The sequence below is a fragment of the Tachypleus tridentatus genome, chromosome 12, assembly GCF_004210375.1.
Source record: "Tachypleus tridentatus isolate NWPU-2018 chromosome 12, ASM421037v1, whole genome shotgun sequence".
Taxonomy (NCBI): domain Eukaryota; kingdom Metazoa; phylum Arthropoda; class Merostomata; order Xiphosura; family Limulidae; genus Tachypleus; species Tachypleus tridentatus.
The window spans coordinates 107,101,936-107,127,098 of record NC_134836.1 but is presented as its reverse complement, the minus strand read 5'-3'; the positions used below and the strand labels follow the sequence as shown (position 1 = coordinate 107,127,098).

General features: G+C 35.4%; 1 pseudogene across 1 annotated transcript in view; it reads right to left on the bottom strand.

Moving 5' to 3' along the window:
* LOC143234276 (adenylate cyclase 1-like) overlaps positions 1–10,528 on the bottom strand; it is a 100,933-nt pseudogene extending 90,405 nt beyond the window's left edge. Inside the window, exons 1-2 of the transcript XR_013018574.1 lie at positions 10,382–10,528; positions 10,025–10,143 (exon numbers count right to left, since the gene is read on the bottom strand). The product of XR_013018574.1 is annotated as an adenylate cyclase 1-like (transcript). The remainder of the gene's footprint in view (positions 1–10,024; positions 10,144–10,381) is intronic.
* Positions 10,529–25,163: the final 14,635 nt, after the last annotated feature.

Sequence of the window (25,163 nt, the reverse complement as noted above, 5' to 3'; positions counted from 1 at the left end):
CTAGCAACTCTCATCACCAAAATACAATACATATATTATTGGTTCGCTATAGTTTATAAAGTATAAATCTTGGAAACTATAATTACAGTTATGAATCGGGAACTTCAGATATTTAGCTATGAACGTTTATAGATTTCGAGCATTACAAACCATTTAACTTTAGCGCATTCGCATCGACCATTGCTATTGTATAACTTCAGCGCCCCCCCCCCACAGTGGCTCAGCGGTACGTCTGCGGACTTACAACGCTAAAATCCGGATTTCGATACCTGGTTGGCAGAGCACAGATAGCCTATTGTGTAGCTTTGTGCTTAATTCAAAACAACAACAACAACTTTAGCGGTGATAAACTCGACCTGTAATCGGCATGTGATGAGCGAAAACCACAGAGCTCGAACGCTCTCTGTAAAGTAAATTGCATCTACATCGATCCAAAATCAATTCGCTCATCGGGAACCCTTGATAAGATATCAAGAAAGTCAAAGATCAGAAAAAAGACTCGATATTGTTTGTAAGTTTGTAAAACTTTTGTACATTGACCGTTATTTGTAACAACCGTTGTTGTAAATTGTATTATAATTTATATATTAAAATATATTTGCATTAAAAATACCGTGTGTATCCATCTTGCTGGCGAGCATCTTACATTGGATACATATTGAAAATTATATAACTTATAAATATAAATTACAAATTAACCCATGTATGGGCTATTTGAAATTGTTATACGTAACAGTGTTTTTTTCATATCCTTATAATCAATAGTATCTTTGATAATGCACGGGGAACAGTGCGAACACATGTAAATTATATGTTATATGTTCCATATCTGTAAAACACTCCTACGAGTCAACAACTCCATTTGAAACACAGTTAGCTTAAGGCATATTGAGATATGAAAGTTTCTCTTTCAAATGACATCGATTCAAAATATCAAAAACGTATCTATTTCCAATATTTCGCTTACACAGTTTGCTCTGAGAAATTGGAACATAAGTTGGTGAAAAAAGAATAAAACATCACATGATAATGTAAAAAAATATATTTGTACTTATTTTGATTGGAAAGTTTTGTAGAATGTTTGCTACCTCCAGTATTAAATATGCACAGAAAAGTCTTGAAAGAAATGCATTTCCTTCAAGCTATAAGTGACCGACAATACTAGTGTATTGAATAATTTCCATTTCAAAAATGGAGTTACTTTTAATAATGGTGCTCGCGAGCTTTATCTGTAATGGATTTTTTAACTGGAACCCAGCTTAGGTTTCTGCTACTGTTATAATTTATCCGAATTTTTTCAACAACTGTATTAGTTTGATTTGAATTTTACGTAAAGCTACACGGGCACTATCTGCGCTAGCCGTCCCTAATTTAGTACTGTAAGACTAGAGGGAAGGTAGCTCGTCGTAACACCCACCGCCAACTCTTGGACTACTCTTTTACCAACGAATAGTGAGATTGACCGTAACATTAGAACGTCCCCACGGCTGAAAGGGCGAGCATGTCTGTTGCGACGAGGATTCGAATCCACGACCCACAGATTACGAGTCGAGTACTTTAACCACCTGACAATGCTAATAACGAAGTGTAACGTCTATAAACCCTATTTTTTATTGTTATCTATGATTGTTGTCTGTTAATTCGCAATCAACGCAGCGTAGTTCAGTCACAAAAGCGCAGTCATTGTCAGACGATACAATCCGTTTTACACAGCGTGCCAGGTTTTATTATTAATTTAAATAATTTATTTATTTTGATGCCTGTGTGTTTTTCTTATAGCAAAGCCACATAGGGCTATCTGCTCAGCCCACCGAGGGGAATCGAACCCCCTGATTTTAGCGTTGTAAATCCGGAGACATACCGCTGTACTAGCGGGGGCATTTATTTTGATACAAACACAAACAAAAAAATAAATAAAAACGTACGTTAACGAATTAAGCCGATGTTTGAAGAAATAAAAAACACTTGATACAATATTAATAAAAAGTGGAAAAAACTTTAATTTCACTCAACGCTTTAGGCCTAAAAACATCTTCACATGAAGAAATCGAAACATTGTACGAAATTAACAGGTTTCTAGTTTTTATTTCTTCAAACGTAAAGCTATATTTCGTTCCAAAAACACTGTTTGAATACAACTTGTAATGCTAGTCATTAACTCATTAGGTCTTCATAGAAACTTTTTATATCATTTGTTTTTTCCTCTTCCGAACGCTTTTCAACCGACCGCCATTCCTCCTTTTCTCAACTGATTGAATAGAAACTTGTCAAGGTTCTGCCTCGTCGTAATACGATCAAAACTTCACCCTTTTTTTTATAGACATTTCTAAGGACATTATAGAGAAGCAACCCTTCATATATATTTTAGGCACCTGTGCATTCATATTTACAGCAATCAAGATGGAAAACAGACAATTTTTAAATTACATTCGCCCAATGCACTGACCTAAAAAAATTGAATTTGCTTATTTTGAGTCTTTTTTTTTTTTTAAAGGATGTATTGGTTTGTTTTGAATTTCGCGCAAAGCTACACGAAGGCTATCTGCGTTAGTCGTTCCTAATTTAGCAGTGTAAGACTAGAGGGAAAGCTGATAGTCATTACCATCCACCGCCATCTCTTGGACTACTCTTTAACCAACGAATAGTGGGATTGACCGTCACGTTATAACGCTTCCACGGTTGGTGTGACATTCAAACCCGCAACCTTCGTATTATGAGTCGAGTGCTTTAACCACATAGTTATGCTGGCCCCTTAGTGGTGGATATATGGTGCTTCGCCAGTTAATTTTGGTCTTCTAATTAAATAAAATTTTAATGTGCAATGAAAAAAATCTTAATTAATTAATTGGTCCGGCATGACCAGGTGGTTAAGGCACTCGACTCTTAATCTGAGGATCGCGGGTTCGAATCCCTGTCACACTAAACATGCTCGCCCTTTCTGTTGTGGGGGCATTATAATGTGACAGTCAATCCCACTATTCGTTGGTAAAAGAGTAGTCCAAGCGTTGGCGGTGAGTAGTGATGACTAGCTACCTTCACTCTAGTCTTACACTGCTAAATTAGGGACGGCTAGCGCAGATAGCCCTCGTGTAGCTTTGCGCGAAATTCAAAACAAACCAAACCCAATTAGTTAATTAAATAAATAAGATAAATCTGTACAAATTAATGATCATCTGCATGACTTCACTGGTAATGTATACCATAATTTTTTAGGTTTGAAAAGAAGTCTGATTTTTTAGTGTTTTCTTGTGTTATATGGAATATACCAAAATTACCTTCGTGAAAGGACTTCAGTAAAATGTTATATTTTTTCCTGTACCTATTGTTTAGTTCCGTCTTGGGGGTACTGGTGGATCTTTAAACGTGACGAAGTTTAATATACTTTGAACAGCCTGAAAATAAGGAATTTTTATACAGTTATGAGTAATTTATGAAATAAACACCCACCCAATGGTCTGGCGATGCGTCTGCAGACGTACAATACTATAAACTGAATTTTACTGCCCATGATGGGCAGAGCACAGATATCCCACTGTGTAGCTTTGTGTTAGTTACAAATACACAAATTATGAAGAAAACACTTATTTATGACGGACAGTGGTACTACCAAACTCAGCTGCTGACGGAAGATTTTCCCACCTCACAGCTTAGCGGTAGGTCTCGGAGCTTATAACGCTTGAAATCGGGTTCCATACCCGTCATAGGCATAGCACAAATAGCCCATGTGAAAGTTTTGTGCTTAACAACCATGAATCACAATACACGAGTTTCTGGTTTGTTTCCAATTAAACTATTCGATAAATAAAATGTTCCAGGGCTTTCTCTGTGTAGTGTAGCATGAAAAATGAGTCGCCCCTAAAAAGGGACGAGTTGGATAAATCCTCCCATGCATTAAGAATTTCCAATTCTAAATCTAATCAACTGTTGGATACTTTACAAATGTAATAGTTACTAGTTTCTGTTGTTTACTGGTAATGTAAACCGGAAATGGGTTTCCTTTTTCGGTGCTTTTCGTGATGGTCTACACGGAAAGATAATCTGATTATTTACAAAGTAATTTACTTTCTAGCTTAGTGAGGTTAGATCTTTATAAAGTCAAAGGTAAAATTACAACACTGGAAGATTTCACACAGAAATACAACGTTATAAAAATAATTCACTCTCTTGCTTAGTGAGGTTAGGTCTGTATAAAGTCAAAGATAAAATTACACAACTGGAAGATTTCACACACATACAACGTTAAAAATTCTGAACATTCTAAATTGAGCTTTTATAAAAATTTAGTACAGAAATATAACATAAGATCAAAACATCGTATTAAACTACTATATGAAAGTGATAATTTTACACGAGTGAAGAGAAAACCTGAGGATTGAATTAATTATGCTTTAGATATGGTAAAATATGAGAATCATTTTATTTAATTTTTATTGGTGATTTTTATTGATGATTAGTTTGCTATTTTCTCTCGTTTTATCCTAAAATGTCTGAATCAGGTACACCTACACTACCTTGTATATATAAGAAAAACATAATAAATTAAGCTAAATGATGTGATTGCTCTATACGCTATACTCATGAGACTTAGAAATAACTTATTAATGCAAATTAATATTTTCAAATTTTAAAATGCAACGGTTGATCCGCATGGGAAAAGTCTTACAAAACGAGCGCTTGGTTGTTCGTAGGCCCGGCATGGCCTAGCGTGTTAAGGCGTGCGACTCGTAATCTGAGGGTCGCGGGTTCCCATCCCCGTCGCGCTAAACATGCTCGCCCTTTCAGCTGGGGGGGGGCGTTATAATGTTACGGTCAATCCCACCATTCGTTGGTAAAAGAGTAGCCTAAGAGTTGGCGGTGGGTGGTGATGACTAGCTGCCTTCCCTCTAGTCTTACACTGCTAAATTACAATTCGTTTAATTTTATACTTATCTCTTGTTTTTATGTCATCTCAAGATTACATCGCGTGAGCTAAAGGTTTAATGAATTTTAATTTAATGATAAGATTAATAACTAATTAATGTTTAATATCAGTTGAAAAAGGCAAAGAAAATGTATTACCTACTTCACAATAATGGAATATTTTGCAATACGTACACTGCTTGGTATTTCTTTATCATGTGTCCAACTTCCTGCTAACGCCGCCCAATTGACGCATGGCCTTGTTTCTAGATTTTATCTTATCTCTTCTGAAACATCTTTCCACAAAACCTCGAGAATCTACAATTTTTTTCTACTGATGAAACGATATGTGTGTAACTCTTTTTTGTTGCATGATTTAGTACAAGTTATGGGAGTTATATTACGAGCAGCGCCTGATGCAAGTAAAGACACCCGCCTTTGTATGCTAGGCATAAATGGATTTTGTTATGCTTACGATATTCAAATTAGCTAGACCGTGTATACAGGCAAGACTATGAAATATTCTATGTTTTTGATGTAGCGTTATTCGATTTGTTGGGAAACTTGAAATGAGACAGTAAATATGTTGATTCATTGAAGCTTTACGCAGAGTAGACATAGGAGGTTGGATAACTTTAGTAGACTGGAACTGCCTTTCATTCAATAGACAATTCCAGTCCATTAAACCTCTCCCACCCGAAATAGAGAACAACTTTGGACAAAACATAAATTGAAGAAAATCCATTTTAAGGCAGCATTACTAAAAGGCAAATCCTTTATAAGGATTTTCAGTATCGTGTTTTGTAATCTGATGTTGAAGTATAATTACTTCTAAATACAGAGCTCGAGAGAAAATATTTTAAAAAATGTTTTATAAAATATTTACTAATTAAACTATTCTTTCTTTATTTGTTATTAATCGCATAATCTTGTAGAATATTTTATAGCAGATTATACGACATATCTCAAATTTAAAACATATATTGTTCAAAATATAGAATATAATATCTATGGCTTTAACTATTCACCAGATTAACTTGGCTTCATTCAGAACAACAACTACACGACTCCGGGTCCAGATAACAAGAAAAATCTAGTTGATGGTTTATTTGTTTGTTTTTGAATTTCGCGCAAAGCTACACGAGGGATATTTGCGCTAGCCGTCTCTAATTTAGCAGTGTAAGACTGAAGGGAAGACAACTAGTCATCACCACCCATTGCCAACTCTTGGGCTTCTCTTTTACCAACGAATAGTGGGATTGACTGTAAAATTATAACGACCCCCAGGTTGAAATGACGAGCATGTTTGGTGTGACGGGGATTCGAACCCGTGACCCTCAGGTCATGCTGGGCCACCTTCTTGTTCACAACTGATTTGATACATGAAACCAATCAAGATATTGGTATTTCTTAATAGAACCTGCCCTAATTTTGTGCTAGGAAGAAATATACATTGTATAGACAAGTTATTTTAAGAGTAAAAGAAATATTTTTCCTCCATAAAAGTTTTTTTTCTAATTGGACACCACTTTTTTGGAATGAAATAAATGGGAAGTTCGTTATTACTTGACTTGTGCTGAGACTTCACTTTAGATTTTTTATTCAGTTTGGAGAAGACTTTGTCAGTGGATTCTAGACGAAAGCCGTTTTGTGCTACTAATCCTGTTTTCAAATGGTCGAGGACCGAGTGAAAAATATTCTTTCCTTGAATAAGTACTTTCAACAAATTGATACAGAGCTTTTACGATGCCCAATTCTTTGAAATAAATCTATGGTAGGACGTCCAAGGCACGTGTAAGGCCGTGTGAATATTCTTATGATAACTGATAGTGTGGAACTTTTTATCATTTCTTTTAACAAGAACATTCTTGACGGAAGTGTGTGGTCTTCTTCGGGATTACTGGTAAAGTTAATATAAGGATGAACCAGGTTCGGGTGTAACTTATCAGTGGATGAGGACGCAAGATCAAAAGATGAAGGATATGGAAATACTTTTATCTTCAGTTTTGATCATGACTGTGGTGGCGAAAGTGGGGGAAATAAATTACCCATGTTTGATCCTTTGATCTGATCATAAGTGAGAAATTCAAATTGAAAACTGTTAGAGGAAGTGGTGAAACGGTGAATTTTTTTTCACAGTCTTTTAAGAAAGTGAAGATCTTGGAGAAGGGTTGATAACGTAATAATAAAGGGTACAGTTCATTGGTTCTGAAACTGGTACATGAGTGGACAAAAGTTTTACGTCGAAACTGACAATAACGATGAATGGGACGAAATGTTCCAACTTCCTGACAAATTATTCAGAATATTTGACCAATGATGATGTCATGGCCGACATAAGGGGTAAAGGCCAAATTAAATATCTATTTAAATTAAAATCAAACGTTCCAGGAGTAGAAACAATTGGTCGTAGAGAGAAACTAGATTTGTGAATTTTGGTGAAGGGCATGTCTTTGTGGAGTTATTTAATAATTTGGTCTGAAAACGTTATACATTAGGTTTGATTGTTTGTTTGTTTGTTTTGGAATTTCGCACAAAGCTACTCGAGGGCTATCTGTGCTAGCCGTCCGTAATTTAGCAGTGTAAGACTAGAGGGAAGGCAGCTAGTCATCACCACCCACCGCCAACTCTTGGGCTACTCTTTTACCAACGAATAGTGGGATTGACCGTCACATTATAACGCCCCCACGGCTGAAATGGCGAGCATGTTAGGTGCGACCGGGATGCGAACCCGCGACCCTCAGATTACGAGTCGCACGCCTTAACACGCTTGGCCATGCCGGGCCCATTAGGTTTGAAAAAAACTCCTTTGTTCTTTGAACTTCAGTAGAAAAGCAGAGAGTTTTTTCTTGACCAAGTGTTAGCTTTGTGTTCAGTAATGTAAAATGAGTTTTGTCTTGAAGAGTTTCATTCACCCTTGTGACGGAGTCAAAACGATCCATGATTACAACGGTTTTGCCTTTACCTGCTTTTAACAAAGTTTTGCTGTTATCTCATCTTAAGGATTTCAGGGTTTGAATTTCGTAAGGGTCTAGGTTCTATTTAACTTTGTGAAATTTATTGATTTTTAGTTTAAACATAAGCCAAAAATTATTTGGAACATTTTTAAGTAGGGTTATATAGATAAATATGTGGGAAAGTGAATACCGGAATTCCAGGAATTGTTTTTTAAGCATAGTGGTAGTTATAATGTGATGGTCAATCCCACTATTCGTTGGTAAAAGAGTAGCCCAAGAGTTGGCGGTGGGTGGTGATGACTAGCTATCTTCTCCCTACTCTTATACTGCTAAATTAAGGACGGCTGGCGCAGGTAGCTTACGTGTAGTTTTGCGCGAAATTCATAAACAAACAAAAAACCTTCTTCCCAAGCCTTGTGACAATATGATTTAAGTTACTGGTTGCGTGTTCAACAATACGACTGACACTGTTGGAGTTTATGGAAGACAACGCGAACTTTAGCATGGAATACAGTATGTGATGAAACTTGTGCTGTTCTTGAGAGAGAAATATATTTTACACGAATGTGTTCACATTATATTTTGAATTGCATGACGTTGACAGTCTTAGGAGTGCGGTCGTTTTGAGGAGTTAATATACAGTTTAGGATCCGTGGTACCAGATTATTATCTCGAAATTTCTTTAAAAATTTGATGCCCAATTTTTGTATTTTCTGAGTTTTTGAAAGTGTCAGAAATTTGCACTTGAGGCCATATATTTGACACAGATGTTTACTTGAGGATAACATGGTGTGAAAACGAGGCAGAATGAAAGGTAGAGAGGAAACTTGTCTGATACCTAAAACTTAAAACAGGTTAACTTCTAACATAACCCAACCAGACTATGTTAACCTATCGAAAATGCCTAGCATGTATTATAATTATGTTTCAAACACATATGTCACAATTTAAGATATATGAAACTATTTTGTTGGAGGTTTTCTTAACAATTATAAGAATACAGACATCTTATGGTAAGTAATACACGGGTAAAAATGTAGAATAATATTTTTAACAATATTTTGATACAATACTGAATTAATTTTTCAATATTTTTGACACTTTCTCGTGTTCTCTTCTGTTCAACAATGCTCATTTTATAATGAAAGGTCTAAGTGTTTCAACAGCATATGACGTCAGAGGGGAGGTTTAGCTGAAACTGACTTTCAGTGGTGTTTAGTGGTGGTAACCTTTGGATTAACAAACCTTCCGCAGGTTTGACTTTTAGTATATTATTCAGTGTTATATATTAATATGATTGGTTTTTAGTTTATTTTATGACCAGGTCTCTTCATGAATCGAGAAACAGCATTACGCTTTTTACTATTTGCGACATCATTCTGATACCAGCAAATCCAACCGCCAGTTTTTTATCTTATCTGGACCTGGTGCTCTCTCGTATTGTTGTTGTGATGAAGTCAGAATAACGTGGTGAAACGTCACTGTACGATGTACAACCGATAATAAACAATTTTTAAGTTGTACATAACAGTGTAGTTCTTGTAACTATTGACACAACTCATTCTTGTAACTATTGACACAATTTATTTATAACACGCGAATGTTACACCTTATTTTTATTGTTATTATATTTAAAGTGAGTTTATTGGACTGTCATTATGAACTATGACGTTTGAAACCATTTACTGCACATATTTGTGTGGAAAATTACGATGAATTTTTTTTTCTATTCTTTTCATAGGGAGGTTTATGCCAAATGTCTAACACTGTAATATGAGGACCGGCATAGCCAGGTGGTTAAGACAATCGAGTGCCGCGGGTTCGAATCCCCGTCACACCAAACATACTCGCCCTTTCAGCCTTGGAGGCGTTATAAAGTTACGGTCAATCTCACTATTCGTTGGTAAAAGAGTAGCCCAAGAGTTGGCGGTGGGTGGTGATGACTAGCTTAGTCTTACACTGCTAAATTAGGGACGGCTAGCGCAGATAGCCCTTGTGTAGCTTTGCGCAAAATTCAAACCAAACAAATAAACTATAATATGAAACTTACGAGTAAAGCTAAAAAAATAAAACATACACTATTGATAAACAAGATCGTATACTTTACAGAACGTCGTAACATTAATAGTACGTTTATTACTCTTTCACTGTAATCTGACTTTACTAACCTCACATTCTCGTGTCTCTGGATATAGATCTTGTGAAATTGCCCTTCACGAGGACTGATAATGTCTTCTTTCATTTCCATAGCAACATGCTGGGGAAGAACACTCAGCAGAAGACGTTCCTAGGTTTAACATATTATTGCACATTGTTTAAAACATCAGTTATTTGTGGTAATGATAACGGGATGTTTTAATTTAATGAAAAAGGTTCTAGTGTTTCTTATTACATTTTTCCGAAAGACAAAATCCAAAAAAAATGGAAAATTTCGAATTCAAATTATTTTCTGTTAAAGTTATATTTATGAAAGTCACAATAATATTACTAGTTTAAATACAGTTCGCACGTTTTCTGATGCCTACCAGCTTTTCGTTTTCATCTTCCATCTCAAGTCGAGTATTAATACAGTTTCGAGTGTCCAAGAAAGCTCTTCTCTGCGCATGTTCCATTAAAATGTGGACAAACATTCCAACCGTGTTCACACAGATGAAAGCGATCCAGTTAGACACAAGCTGTAAAGAACAATTGTATGGATATGATTAGGTTTAGTTGTTCTATAATAGCTGGTTCATCAGTTTCCGAGATCAAATTTATATCTAAGTATAACAAATCATTAATAAAGTGAGAAGCATACATTGTATATTAACCTCAAATGAGGTACAAAGTTAATAAAACATCGAAACGAGCATCATATGATAATGTTTTAAAAGGTTTTAAGTCAAAAAGTAGCTAGAAAAACGTACGTTGCTCTCGAACAATATCAATAGAGTTTAAAATCCATTGTATACGAAAGTACAAAAATATATGAGAGGTTGAATTAATGGTTGAGAAGAAATAAAACCAAAAACACGTTGGTAAATTTTTTACAAAATTCGTTGGAATACTCACGAAAACGTAAAATGAAAGTTAGTTATGAGAAAAACAAACAAACATGGCGCCTTTGCATGTTCGTTAAGATGTAAAACCAGCCGCTTCTGTGAGATAACAACCATCGTATTGGTGAACTTGTTCATAATGGATTCATAATGACAGCTAGTGGTGGGAAAGAAAAGTTAAGTGCGTGCTATTGTCCTTTTTTTCAAAAATAGGTGAAATGAACCTCTATTAGAATGAAATAAACAGGGTAAAAAGATTTGTTCATAAGAAGATAGAAACAGTGCTTAATGGTGCGGGAATATACATAGTATGCAGGCTTGTTCATAAAGACGTAAAATCAATTGCTGGTAGTTTGAAGCAAACAGAGCGTATAAGCATGTTCGTAATGTTTTAGAATATTCTGTTAGTGTTCATAAATAAAAAAGGACCGTGAGCATGTTCGTAAGCGAGTAAACAGAGGGCGCGCTGGGAAATATAGAAAGCATGTTGGCATATAGTTTCTTGGTGTCAAAACTATATATGATTTATAGCTATGTTCACAAAGATGTGAAAATAATGTATATTGGTAAGAAGTTAGTATTTTATTAGTGTGAAGAAATGTGTAATTGTTTTAATCTATGTTTTATTGCAAATTCAATAAAAATTATAAAAGTAATAAATCATTGAAGGTGGAAGCAGACAAAATAAGTAAGTCTGATTAACTAAAAATAGGTCTAAAAAAAGTTGAATGTATTTATATCATTCTGTAGCAGATTAACCATACTAAAAGTATGACAGTGAGATCAAAATCGAATACTGTTATGAAAATTACAGACTGATATTGTCCATTGTGTCCCTGCTACTCTGTAAAATAAAATAAAATAGCGCCCTCTTTTTGCAGAACATACATTACGTTTGTTTGGAAAACGAGCACAGAAAATATTTTGAAAAAAATTTAATGATACAGCATAACGATAGACATATTCATTTCTACTTCTTGGCTTTTAGAAGAAGCCAGACATTTAGTGATCGAGATAGTACTTTGCTTCAAGAAAAACGTATTGAATAACGAAACATCAAGAAGTGTCTTGCACCTTAACGAAACGTCGAGAAGTGTCTTGCTCTTTAACGAAGCGTCGAGAAACGTTTTGCTCCTTAACAAATCGTCGAGAAACATTTTGCTTCTTATCGAAACGTTGAGAATCGTCTTGTTCCTTCCTCCATCGAGTCCCCCGCTGGTATAGCGGTAAGTATACAGATTTACAACGCTAAAATCAGAGGTTCGATTCCCCTCGGTGGGCTCAGCAGATAGCCCGATGAGGCTTTGCTTTAAAAAAACATAAACACACACACTTCTCCATCGATGGTTCATCGGTAAGTCTAATGGCTTATAATATTCAAAACCAGATTTCGATACTCGCGGTGGGCAGAATACAAAAGCGCCAACTTCTTTAGAAACATCTTGACTTCTCCAGAAGAAGCTAAAACTTACATGAACGGTTAATTGCTTCAAAAGCATATTGTGTATAACACGTTTGACTACATGAAGGTAATCGTTAAAAAGTAAGAAACAACATACAATAAGTACATGAAGCTATTTTATAAAGGCATGTTTGGACATACGATAGTAGAGTTACAAATAACATAGAATTATATTAAATTTTATCGTTTGTACAAACACATTTGTTTTTTAATTTCGCGCAAAGCTACACGAGGGCTATCTGTGCTAGCCTTCTTTAGTTTAGCAGCGTAAGACTAGAGAAAAGTCAGCTAGCCATCACCACCCACCGCCAACTCTTGTGCTACTCTTTTAACAACGAATAGTGGGATTAACCGTCACATTATAACGCCCCCACGGCTGAAATGGCGAGCGTGTTTGGTGCGACAGGGATTCCAACCCTCGGCTCTCAGATTAACGCCTTAACCACCTGGCCATGCCGGGGCCTATGTACAAACACATTTTGACGTTTGTTACCATGCTTTAAATAGTTTTAAACATTGTTTTTAAAAGCCCTAAGAAATAAACTTTCTGTATTTTTAAGGTTTCTAGGAAAAATATTCGAAGTGATGCTAAATCTTACTTAAATTATCAAAATGACAAGAGAACAAAAGTAATGAATGTGAAATACTGACAGAAAAAATGTAATATTTAGGTAATGTTTCACTTATTCTAGAGATATGACAGGAATGAACAAAGATGTTGTTTGTTTGTGTCGGATTTACTAATTGTATTGCTAAATATGTCTTGCGAAAGTCTCGCCTGTTCTTTAAATTTGTATAAAATTCTCGAGTCCAAGAATCAACAATGTACTGCGGCTGTGTGTAAAATACCAGCGATTATCAGTATTATTGCCAACTGAAATTTCGAGAACTTCACCTAATGATTATGAAAGCTAGCTATCGCAACACGTGGAGAGACAGTTTTATATGGTTGGTTTGTTATAGTTAGTATACTATAAACCTCGAAAGCTATAACTGTGGCAAACGCTTATAAATCGGAAAACTTCAGATATTTAACCAGGAACGTTCATAGATTTTGAACAGTGAATTAACCTCGGATGTTAGTATTTCTACGTGAACATTAGATATTTTCGTCGATGAAAAGGCTCACGTGTGAAGAAGCTAGCTAGCTTCCCTGAAGTGAAGTATACCTATGTAGCAACACAGATTTAATTCGCTCCTCGTGATCCGTGGATAAAATATTCAGTTCCAGATCAGATAGAAGACTCAGTATTGTTTGTAAGTTTGTTAAACTTTTGCATGTAAATCATTATTTGTAATAACCATTACTATAAATTCTATTATTGTTTGTATCTTGAAATATATCTGTGCTAAGAAAGAAAACTGTGTGATTTTAATTTTGTTTGCAAATATAATAAATTTGGTATATATCGACATTCAATTCATTTGTAAATTAAAATTAAAATATCTGGCTATCTGAAATCGTAATACGTAATATAATGAATCGGAGACTCGTCCCGAATAGATTATGATGCGTAACAAGAACAAAACTACACAAGTTGGCTGTGTTTTGCTCTCAACGGGTATTGAAACCAGGTTTTTGGCGTGGTAAGTTCTCAGACATACCACTGTGCCACTAGGGATGGGGAGAACAATAATGTATTTAAGTTGGGTACAGCCTGATTAGTTTATAAGAAGTATAAAGTTTTTCATTCATGTCTACGGTCACATACAATTACTTCGTCCATGTTTGTTACTATCATTATGGAGGTGAATGTCGTCTCAAGTATACATGTGAATCCCATAAGTATCAGGATCCAAACAAAGAAAAGTGTCATTTATTGATGGCAAATCTCCAAGTGTAGTATTATAAGTTAAGCGATCTTACTGTTTACTGTTAAATACAACCTGCACAATGGACTATTTGTGATGGGTTCCACATCAGATTCAGACTCCGAATGCTGGCGTTACATGCCCTCAAGCTTACAGCTCAGCAACAGGGGCCCGTCTTACAATTGCAGTACATTCACAAAGAGTATGGTGGATCAGTATTTACATAATCAATGTTACAAACAAATTTATCAGTGCAGAAACTCTTATATTTTAAATAATTCATTTACCCTAATGTAATCATTATATTGTAATTATATATTTCTTACAAATTGTTTCACAACGTGTACAAGATGAGCATCTTCCTTAACAAACAATGATTTCGTTTGTTTTGAATTTCGCGAAAGCTACACGAGGGCTACCTGCGCTAGCCGTTCCTAATCTTGCAATGAAAGACAAGAGGAAAGACAGCTAGTCATCACCACCCACCGCCAACTCTTGGCTACGAATAGTTGGATTAACCGTCACATTACAATGCCCCCCCCCGGCTGAAAGGGCGAGCTTGTTTGCTGTGAGGACCCCCGAATGACTAGTCGAGTGCCTTAACCACTTGACCATGCCGGACCAACAGAAATAGTTTGTTTCCAACGCAATCAGTTAACTATTTTAAATATTGGGCACTTTGAAATAATTCTTATTTCCGAAACATAAGCTGTGATTCAAAGCGTTTGTCAAATTTTCATTTTCAAAGAATCGATAAATTTTCATCGTTTATCGTGACAGACGACACAAAGTTGAAGTACGAGTTATTATTATTATTTAAGTAACGTCCTCTTTCAATAAGGTCATTAACGTGACTTAGACAGTGACGCGGAAACTCATAAAGACCGTGACAAAATGATAATAAGTGTGGTCGCATTTCTATCTGTTTCCATTTGACAAAAGTAAGAGAGGAATTTATTTTCAAGCTAAAAATATTGTTTTATTGACGACCGACGAGTGTAAGGTGTAACTTCGAGTGACCTTTAATTTTACTGAGAAAAACAGATGAATTATCTCAAAATAAAATAAAAAAAGCGATTTGTTACACCATGCAACAAAATTTTTACTTTTTCTTGTTCCTGGGCAGAAAGTATTATTTCCCAATTGCTTATGCCTAAAGTAAATGGAAAAGACCGATTTTTCTCTTCAAACTTTGCTTTTGTGACCTGGGAGCGTTTTACGAAAACATAATGGAAGACTATATTTGGGGGCTGATACGTGAAAGTGATTTACATTACAGTCGCAAATCTCGAAATCTACCCACTTCTGAACATTTTTGTTCATTTTTATATAATTTTACTATAAATACATGTAAGTCTTGATTCATATGTTGTTTTATTCAGACCTTATGTAAATGAAAATGTGCAAATTTACCTGTTTTTACATAGAAAATAAGGTTAATTTACAAATTTCATTATCCAGGTCACAAAAGCAAAGTTTGAAGGGAATAATAACCATTTTCTATATTTTTACAACATAAGCAGTTAAGACATAACACGTACTCTCCAGGAACAAAATTTGTATTATATAGTGTTATTGAACACTCAATGTGAGCTCCGAAACCTAACAAAGTGTGTGATTGGTTCGTTTGTTTAGTTGGTTTTTGAATTTTGCGCAAAGGTACGCGAGAGCCATCTCTAATTTAGCAGGGAAGACAGCTAGTCATTATTACCCACGGTCAACTCATGGAAGACTCTTTTACCAATACATAATGAGATTGACCGTCACACTATAGCACTCCCACGACTTAAAGGGTGAGAATGTTTCGTACGACGGGGATTCGAACCCACGACCCTCATATTGCGAGTCGAGCGCCCTAACGACCTGGCTATGCTAGGCCTTCCGAAAGTGTGGTACTCCCACACAGTGCTCATGCAAGTTTATTATGACACCTATAGGTGGCCAAAGTAGTGTTTCTGTTGTAATGCAAACAATTTTATTAGATGACTGTACTAATTATTTTCTCAATGTTATGATGTTTTATAAAATTATCATGTTGCATAAATTTCTATCAGTAAAAAGAGAAACTAAAACTACTAAAAATTGAATAAAAACCCTGTGCATGTTGTTCCAGCCATTATCAGCACGAATAGATAACAGTTTTACCCAATTATATTGAAACAATTAGAACACATAAAAATAATACATGCACCATATGAATTATGCAACGTAAACTACGTCACATACAGACTTGGCATTGGTTAAGAAACTACACGCAGCGACTAATTACAAACGTCAACGGTTTTATTTGTTTGTTTGAAGCCAAGCTTGAAGTTGCACAGTAGACTATCTATGCTTTGCCCCCACGGGTATCGAAACTTACTTTTCTGTGTGCAAGTAAGTACACAGACGCTCCGCTGTGCCATTGGGAGGCACGTGAACGCTATCTCAATGAGTATACTTTTCGATTCAAGGCAACTTGGAAGTTAAAAAGCAAGAGATTGTTAGACACATTTTTAAGAGTTTGGTTCTTAAGATAAATATGGCTGGGCGTTTTTTAGGTGATTCAGATATATGTCATTGTATAAGCGCAGTTGCCTAATATATCAACATTTCTTCGGATTAAAGAAGACAAATGAAAGACTATCTGATGGTGGAACATACATCACTTTTGTTTTTAGCGTAGTGGAAATTCTAAAAGTTTTATTGATGTTTTTTTTCGGCAAGGCGAGACAACAGTTTCCTAACGTCCAACTGATATACTCTATCTGATTTAAAATTTAAAGTAACTCGAAGTATTCAATATACAATGATGAATTTATAAGCTTGGAATATTTCAGGTTTCTTAGGATACTTTTCGTTCTCGGAATTACTTAAAAATTTGTAAGAACATTAGTCATATTTAAAAAATATGTAATTTAAACATGTAACATTCATCGCAATTTATTACAGTCAAGTTTTTAAGCCGCGGCATATCGGCTCATAGAACGGCTCTGTTTTTTCAAGTTCATACTTTTGACTCATAGCTCCGCCATCACTTGACAGATTTGAGATTTAATTTCAGTTTGGGACTCAGGATGTCAAACCCTTTCGACGATGTAAGGTCTCCAGATTAATTTTACTCTAATCCTGCTTAAAGAATCTCAATTTGAGGGTAGAATGGTAGAGGTCCTGATGAGTAATGAAATCGAATCGGGTATAGGCGTACCCCATGCTTGGTATTACTGGCTCACAAAAATATCAATATGTATATATATAAAGACAATATGTGTGTTTGTTTGCACTTTAGCTAGTCCTAGCTGATTGTGCCAATCTCAACTAAAACTTTTAGGTAAACACTGTGAACTACGCGGAATGTCCTAAGAAGGTCAATATTTGACGTAACCATATTTATATTTTTAAAGTCTACAGTTTAATTTCTCCAAAGCGTATCGAGTCAATCTCGAACAATCCTGTCAGGTTCACACTTCAGACAGCGTTGAATATTCTAAAAGAATTCAAGGTCAAAGTATAAAAGTTGCTGGATTGTTTCTCAAACGACCATGTGTTTCTTATGGTGTTCAAAGGTGAGATCACCTCAAAATTTTTATAAATTAGTAGATGGAAAACAAACTGCTTTGTCATAATTTAATATTTTTGAGATCAAAGTTTATATTGAAATTATTACTTATACGATTGCTGTTAAACTTCCCTTGTTTTGGTTGTTTTTTGAATTTCGCTATCTCCGCTAGCCGTCCCTAACTTAGCAGTGTAAGGCTAAAGAGAAGGCAGGTAGCCATCACCACTTACCGCCAACTCTTCGGATGCTATTTTACTAACGAATAGTTAACTAAACTAAACTAACGTGGCAGGGGTTCAGTTTAGAGAGAGAGAAATCCGAAGAGTTCTCTCTCCAACTGGGGTGTTCAGGAACTTTGTAGTTCCTCTTCGTCCCCTTTCGTGGATTGTTATTAGGATTAAGTGGTGGTTTTTTTTTTTATTATTATTTTAATAAATTAATTATCGTTATTATTCTTGACTTTTTGGGTGGGGAATGTCTCACTAAATGGTCTTTTGGGTGGAGGCAAAGGTAGCAGTGGAAAGAAGGAAAGGTCGGGACCTGTCTCGAAAAGAAAAAGTTGGGTAGATGTGAACATGAATGTAATTCACTCAAGTTCAGATCAAATCAAACGGCCCGATTCTGGGTCTGGCAAAAAGGTTGCCTGGGCTGGGATTTAGAAATCCAATGCCTGAAGATTTTGATGTGGGGGGAAACGGGAGTACCCCGAGAAAACCCACTTTCACACGACAGGCGCAAACGAATAGTTTAATTAATCGTCACATTATAACGCCCCCCACGGCTGAAAGAGCAAGTAGGTTTGGTGCGACGGGGATTCGAACCCGCGACTCTCATATTACGAGTCAAGCGCCTTAACCACCTAGCCATGCTGGGCTGTGCATTATTTTAATTACATTTAAACATTACCCGTCAGTTGACAGGTATTTCATCTTGTAGCTAATAAAAAAGAAATAAAAAGTACTCATAGATTAATTTACTATAATCCCATCTTAAAGAATTTCAAGTGTCTCGGATATAGAGGGTTCCGTCTTTTATATGACTAAAATGAATTTATTCAAACTTTAAGTATTTGCATATACACACTGCAAAATAAATTCTATGCCATTCTATACTGTAAAAAATGTCCACTGTCAATTTACAGTTAAAGACTGGCATCTTAACTGCTAAACCTTTCACGGTAAAATAACTTCGACCCTTAAATTAGTTCACGTTGACGCGTGTTAAATTCACAATAATTCAATATTAAAGTTTCCTAGACTTTACCCTAAAATAACTGTTTTAGTCTGCATTTTGAGATTTTTTACTGTTATCCTGGAAGGAAATATGATGAAATTAACGGTTATTTCACATAAAATTCGTCTTTATGCTCATACGTTTTTTTAGATAGACAATCTTTGAAGATGTATTGCAAAAGAAATTGCTTGTTCACAAATTAAATAACTTACTCAAATATAAACTTCGACCAACTCAGCAGCACGGTTAGGGTTAGAGCGTTAATCAATAGTAGAAAAATGCAAGTGTATTAAAATTAAGGTTTTAGTTCCATATTTCACCGTTAATTTAACAAAAATACATCACCTTCGTTTTCGCTGTCAAACTATTTTTGAAACAGTTTCACATTGAATTCAGTTAATATAGCAGTGTTTTGAAAAATGGATGTATACATTAAAATTAATCTATTGATACTTTCAATTAAATAAAATTATATATTTATTTCATGTCAATTTTCACATTAGTTTAAAGTTTCATCCATACTTTGAAATATGTTTTTAAAATTGGAAAAAAAACCTGCTAATTCCATATTTTAAGATATTTTTACAGTGTATATTTACGTGGAAATGAAAGAATATTATGAAAATATATGATGAAAATATTTTGAAAAATATAATAAAATAAATAGTTTAATTCAAATGAAGAAACAGCTTAACTGAACAAGCATGTAAGTTTGAATGATTTAAAAACATTATAATAACTACATCTTCTAGAAATTACTTGTTTTTAAAATCAAATATGCACCTAGTTACCATGGTGAAAAATTGGCTCCTCAATTCTAATTTCATCGTAAGAGCAGAAGATTTCGTATTTTAAAATAGGGTTAAATGGCCAGAGTTTAAGGATACTTACCCATCACTTATTTGGAACTACTATCCAGATGGAGGATGTCTAGTCAACAGCACCCATTCATAAGTAGGAATGGCTATTTATAGCAGCCTTACGGTTGAAAGTGCAGAATGTGTTCAACAGAATCGCGGTTCGTACTTTGGACCTTTGGGTCCAAAGCTGTTAACATATTTATTATTTCATTCTGAAATTGACCACTACAGGTTTTAACGACAGAACTATATAACACGAGTAAAACAGACGTAGATTCTGGAACGTACTTAAACAATAAACAGAATATTTTGAGTAATGAAAAGTAGTTCCAGAACATAATGTGCTTCTTTAGCATCGTAGTAACTAATTGATAAGATGTGTTGATAAAGGAAAGCACTTACGGTTTGATGTTAAGGGGTTTTTCTAAGCCTCTTACCTCAAGCGGTTTATTAACTCCACTAATGGTAAACATTAAGTGGTTTATAGCCTATCATAAACTATTTCCACTTCAAAGTAAATTTTCTTCCATAAGTATGGTATTTATTTTAAATTCAACCGTTTTACCTTTTCAAAAATAATAATGACTTAATTTCACTGGAATATAACTAAAATTCACAACGTGTCAGCCAGACATGGCCTTGTGATTAAGACACACGACTCGTAACCTGAGAGTCGCGGGTTCGAATCCTCGTCACACCAAACATTCTCGCCTTTTCAGCCATGGGGGTGTTATAGTGTGACGGTCAATCTTACTATTCGTTGGTAAAAGAGTAGCCCAAGAATTGACTGTGAGGTTGTGATTACTAGCTACCTTCCCTCTAGTCTTATACTATAAAATTAGGGTCGGTTAACGCAGATAGCCCTCATGTAGCTTTGCGCGAAATTCAAAACAAATCGCAACTTGTTTCTGGTAAAATGTAGTTTCCTAGAATAAGTAATTTTTTATATAATCATTTTTAAGTTCGTTATTTTATATAATATTCCTAAGTTTTCAAACTGATATGTGGCACTCTATTGAATTTTTACTTCTGGTGTATTTTGTCTTAGAGTTGTGTTGCAAACCTTTATAAAATATATATTGGGAGAATGCTCTAAATTTATTTCACACATACACAAACAAGTTGAACCGGAAAACATATCCAGTGATACGTTCCTTCTACCCTTGTCAAGGGATAGATTTCTTTTTCAGAAAGAGGTATCTAATTTCCCACTAGGAAACAATGTGACGAACGTCAAAGTATCGTTGTTGTACAATACTAATATCACACTATTTTTCCTTTAATAACTTCAGGAATGATTTACGTATGGTGAAAAATAAAGCGCTATATTCTTACTTATTGCCTGACAAAACTTTTGATAAGTGCTCATGTTGTCCTCATGAGTGCTTGTATAGATTAGTGAACAGAAGAAGCCTTCCTTTCCCTGGAGAAAGAAAATATTAGAAGAACTGTATGAACCAGAAAAGACATGCCAGGCAGGAAGAGTTTTATGACCAGAAAATATAAGAACTGAAAAGGTAGCTGGATATTGGTATAAAATATTGATTTGGAAATCAAAACATTTTTTTATGGGAATGAAAGCGAAAGCTAAAACTAAAGTACTGAATACATATTATATAGTATGTGTCAGTGAGTAAGGTGTTCTTTCATAAGAACACGGCATTTCTATACAAATTTGTCTCTTACAAATTTTGTCCAGACTGTGGTGACTTGGTGCGTTATTTTAAAAATGTCGAATTTTTTGTTTGTTTTTTTCCGTCATTGTCTTGAAAAATTAAATATTTTAACATCTAAAAACAATAAATTTATTTATTGAAATAAATAGAATAATTAAAATAGAATAGTCTGTTAGAAGTAAATATACTGACCAAAAGTTAGTTCATATTTTAACTTTTTCAGTTACATGTTCTCAAGAATATTTGAAATGTTCTTTCTGAGAACCAATGTTCAATAATATTTCTGGGCATGTTTTTGTTGTTTTGAATTAAGCACAAAGCTACACAATGGGTTAACTGTGCTCTGCCCACCACGGGTATCAAAACCCGGTTTTTAGCGTTTTTAGTCCGCAGACATACCGCTGAGCCACTGGGGGTCAGGACAAAATGAATGCAAGTATGAACTACATACAAGTATACGCAATAGCTATAAAAATAATAATTTTTATACAATAAGAGATCATAAAAAGTTTGTAAACTAGTTAGTTATTCTCCACGCAACAAATTATCCATATATTTTTACCAGGAAATTGTAAAATAAAAGCAACTAATGGGGTAACAGAAATTTCAAAAGGTTGTTTGAGTCAGATTATGAAAAACAAAAGAAACGAAAAATAAATGTACAGTACTGTGCGAAAGTTCTAGGGCAAGATAATATTTTCCATTTCTTTCCATTTTGTTGAGCTAATTATTTTATGAAGGTAGTTCTTCACTGGGGCCTGGCATGGCCAAGCGCGTAAGGCGTGCGACTCGTAATCCGAGGGTCGCGGGTTCGCGCCCGCGTCGCGCTAAACATGCTCGCCGGTCCGAGCCGTGGGGTGTATAACGTGACGGTCAATCCCACTATTCGTTGGTAAAAGAGTAGCCCAAGAGTTGGCGGTGGGTGGTGATGACTAGCTGCCTTCCCTCTAGTCTTACGCTGCTAAATTAGGGACGACTAGCACAGATAGCCCTCGAGTAGCTTTGTGCGAAATTCCAAAACAAGTTCTTCACTGATTCTTGTTAACAATTGAATGGGTCAGGGAGAGAATACTTATCATTATTTAGAATTACTATATACTTGTACCAAGGGTATGTTATAATGGTTCTGTTTGAATGAACATACTGATAAAATTTAGGGTCTGAACTAACTGTCATGGTATCACATGAAGCTTCTTAACTATATAGAAAGAAGCTAGAAAGGAACTAGCATATGGTACCGATGTGTACTAGAATAAATCAATCTAATAGCACTCCACAAATAGACCTTGATTAAAACAGTGTTTAACACTATATATTAAGGTTTGTTGACATGCAACGGCCGAAAATGCGTAGATAATTGTCAGTAGAACTGAGAGTTTACATAAAGTTTTACGTAATGTTGGTTGGACTTCAAACAAATTGCTATAGACTTGAAATGCTTCCCAGACACAATCAAGCACACCCTAGATCGTGAGGCCGAGATATGTAAATTTGAAAACAGGAAAGGAAGAGGCAGAACACCTAAATTTAATGATGCTAATGTTAAGTATCTTTATTTATGCAGCCTTCAGGACAGAAGGAAGATTGCCACTGATCTCAAGCATGAAATAAACAACCATGTGCGAAATGAGAGAAAAGTGTCCAGATTTTCAGTATCAAGAAGACTCGACAAACATGGAAACGATGGTCGTGTAGCTGTTAAAAAAAACTGTTACTGCGATCTTCAAATATTGTCAAGACACTGAAATTTGCCATAAAGTACAAAACTGGACTATTGATTATTGGAAAAGGGTTTTCTGGACGGATAAGTCCAATACTGAAATATCTGGTTTGAAGCGTAGGTTGTACATCCGGCTCCCTCAAAGAAACGGGTTACTTAGTTTAAAGTTATTGAAAAAAAGGGTATCGAAACTCGGTTTTGAGCGTTTTAAGTCCGTAAACATTCAGCTGCGCCACTGGGGAAGTGAGCTCCCTCAAAGAAACGGGTTACTTAGTTTAAAGTTATTGAAGAAAAGCCGTTACGGTTCAATAAAACTTTCTCAGAAATGATTTAGGAGAATGTAAACAGATTGGTGTTTTGCTTCTGTCTTAAGGCTCAGCATGGCCAGATGGTTATTGCGCTCGACTCATAATCAGAGAGTCGCGAGCTCAAATCCCTGTACCACCAAATATGATAGCCCTTTTAATCTGAATAGATATTATATACTACTAAATAGATATTATATCGTATGTGTCAGTGAGTAAGATGTCCTTTTATAAGAACACGGCATTTCTATACGAATTTGTCTCTTACAAATTTTGTATAGAAATTATTACCATTATTCATTGGTTAAAGAGTAGCCGTACAGTTGGCGGTGTGTGGTAATGACTACCTGCTTTCTCTCTAGTCTTTCAATACTAAATTAGGGTGGGCTAGCGCAGATAGCTCGCTTGTAGCTTTGCGCAAAATTAATAAAACAATATACAAACTTTTGTTTTAAATAAAAATGAAATTACAATTTCCTTTTGTTAATTTAAAAGACGCATTCATTCATTCATCATTCATTCACCACTCGATTCCATCAAGGAACATAGGGCCGCAATCGCTTGCGAATTCTTCAACAGACATTTAAGTGAGTAGGTTGTTAGCCCACTGCACCGACCCGTCCCTAATTTAGCAGTGTAAGACTAGAGGGAAGGCAGCTAGTCATCACCACCCACCGCCAACTCTTGGGCTACTCTCTTATCAACGAATAGTGGGATTGACCGTCACATTATAACGCCCCCACGGCTGGGAGGGCGAGTATGTTTGGCGCAACGCGGGCGCGAACCCGCGACCCTCGGATTACGAGTCGCACGCCTTACGCGCTTGGCCATGCCGGGCCAGAAGACAAATTAATTACGTGAAATGCACAAGCGAGAGTCACGTGGCCATTGTTCCTAATAGGAGGGTAACGAAGTTTTGTTTTAGTTTTTGTTGATGTAAGTCGTATTTCGTAACATTTGAAAGAGATATTATAAACTATTCGTACTAAAAAACAATTATAGTTTTTGGTTGCATTGGAATCATTTATTCAACGTAAAACAAGAGATAACAACTAAGTCTTTGGAATTAGCTTAAACATTATAATCCAAATTTTTCTCAGGTTCTCAGAGTCGTCAATATATCGTTTTTATCATGAGGTGGAAATCGAGGTCTGAATGAAAGATAAAAATTCTTAAGCAAAATACTAGTAAGCCCTTGATGAAAGCTTCTCTCAGAACCATTCAAGTAACAATGAGTATTATTACAAGAGTGCTATTATATTTATACTTGTGATATGTCTGTTAATTTCCAATGCTACGCGTAAAAGAAAACGATAGGTTCATGACATTTTTGGTGTGTGTGTTTTTTCCAAATATAGCAACTGTGTTCTTTTGTCTAAGCTTCTGAAGACTGTTATGCTATATCATACATATCATTCGGTCCACGTGTGGTTTCAGGATTATTAGAGAACAAATCTCTTGAACTATGAGTTTGGACATCAACTGCTTAAAACTGGGATCTAGTGGAGCATTTTGTGGTTCGTTTCAGTAACAGAACACAATAACTTGACAAATAGAAGAAAGCCTTCACTTAATATCCCTAATAAATTGTGATATAATTCAGTAATATTTAATCTCTGACTCAATGTCTTTTTTGTTTAAGCCAAATCAGCAGTATCAGGTT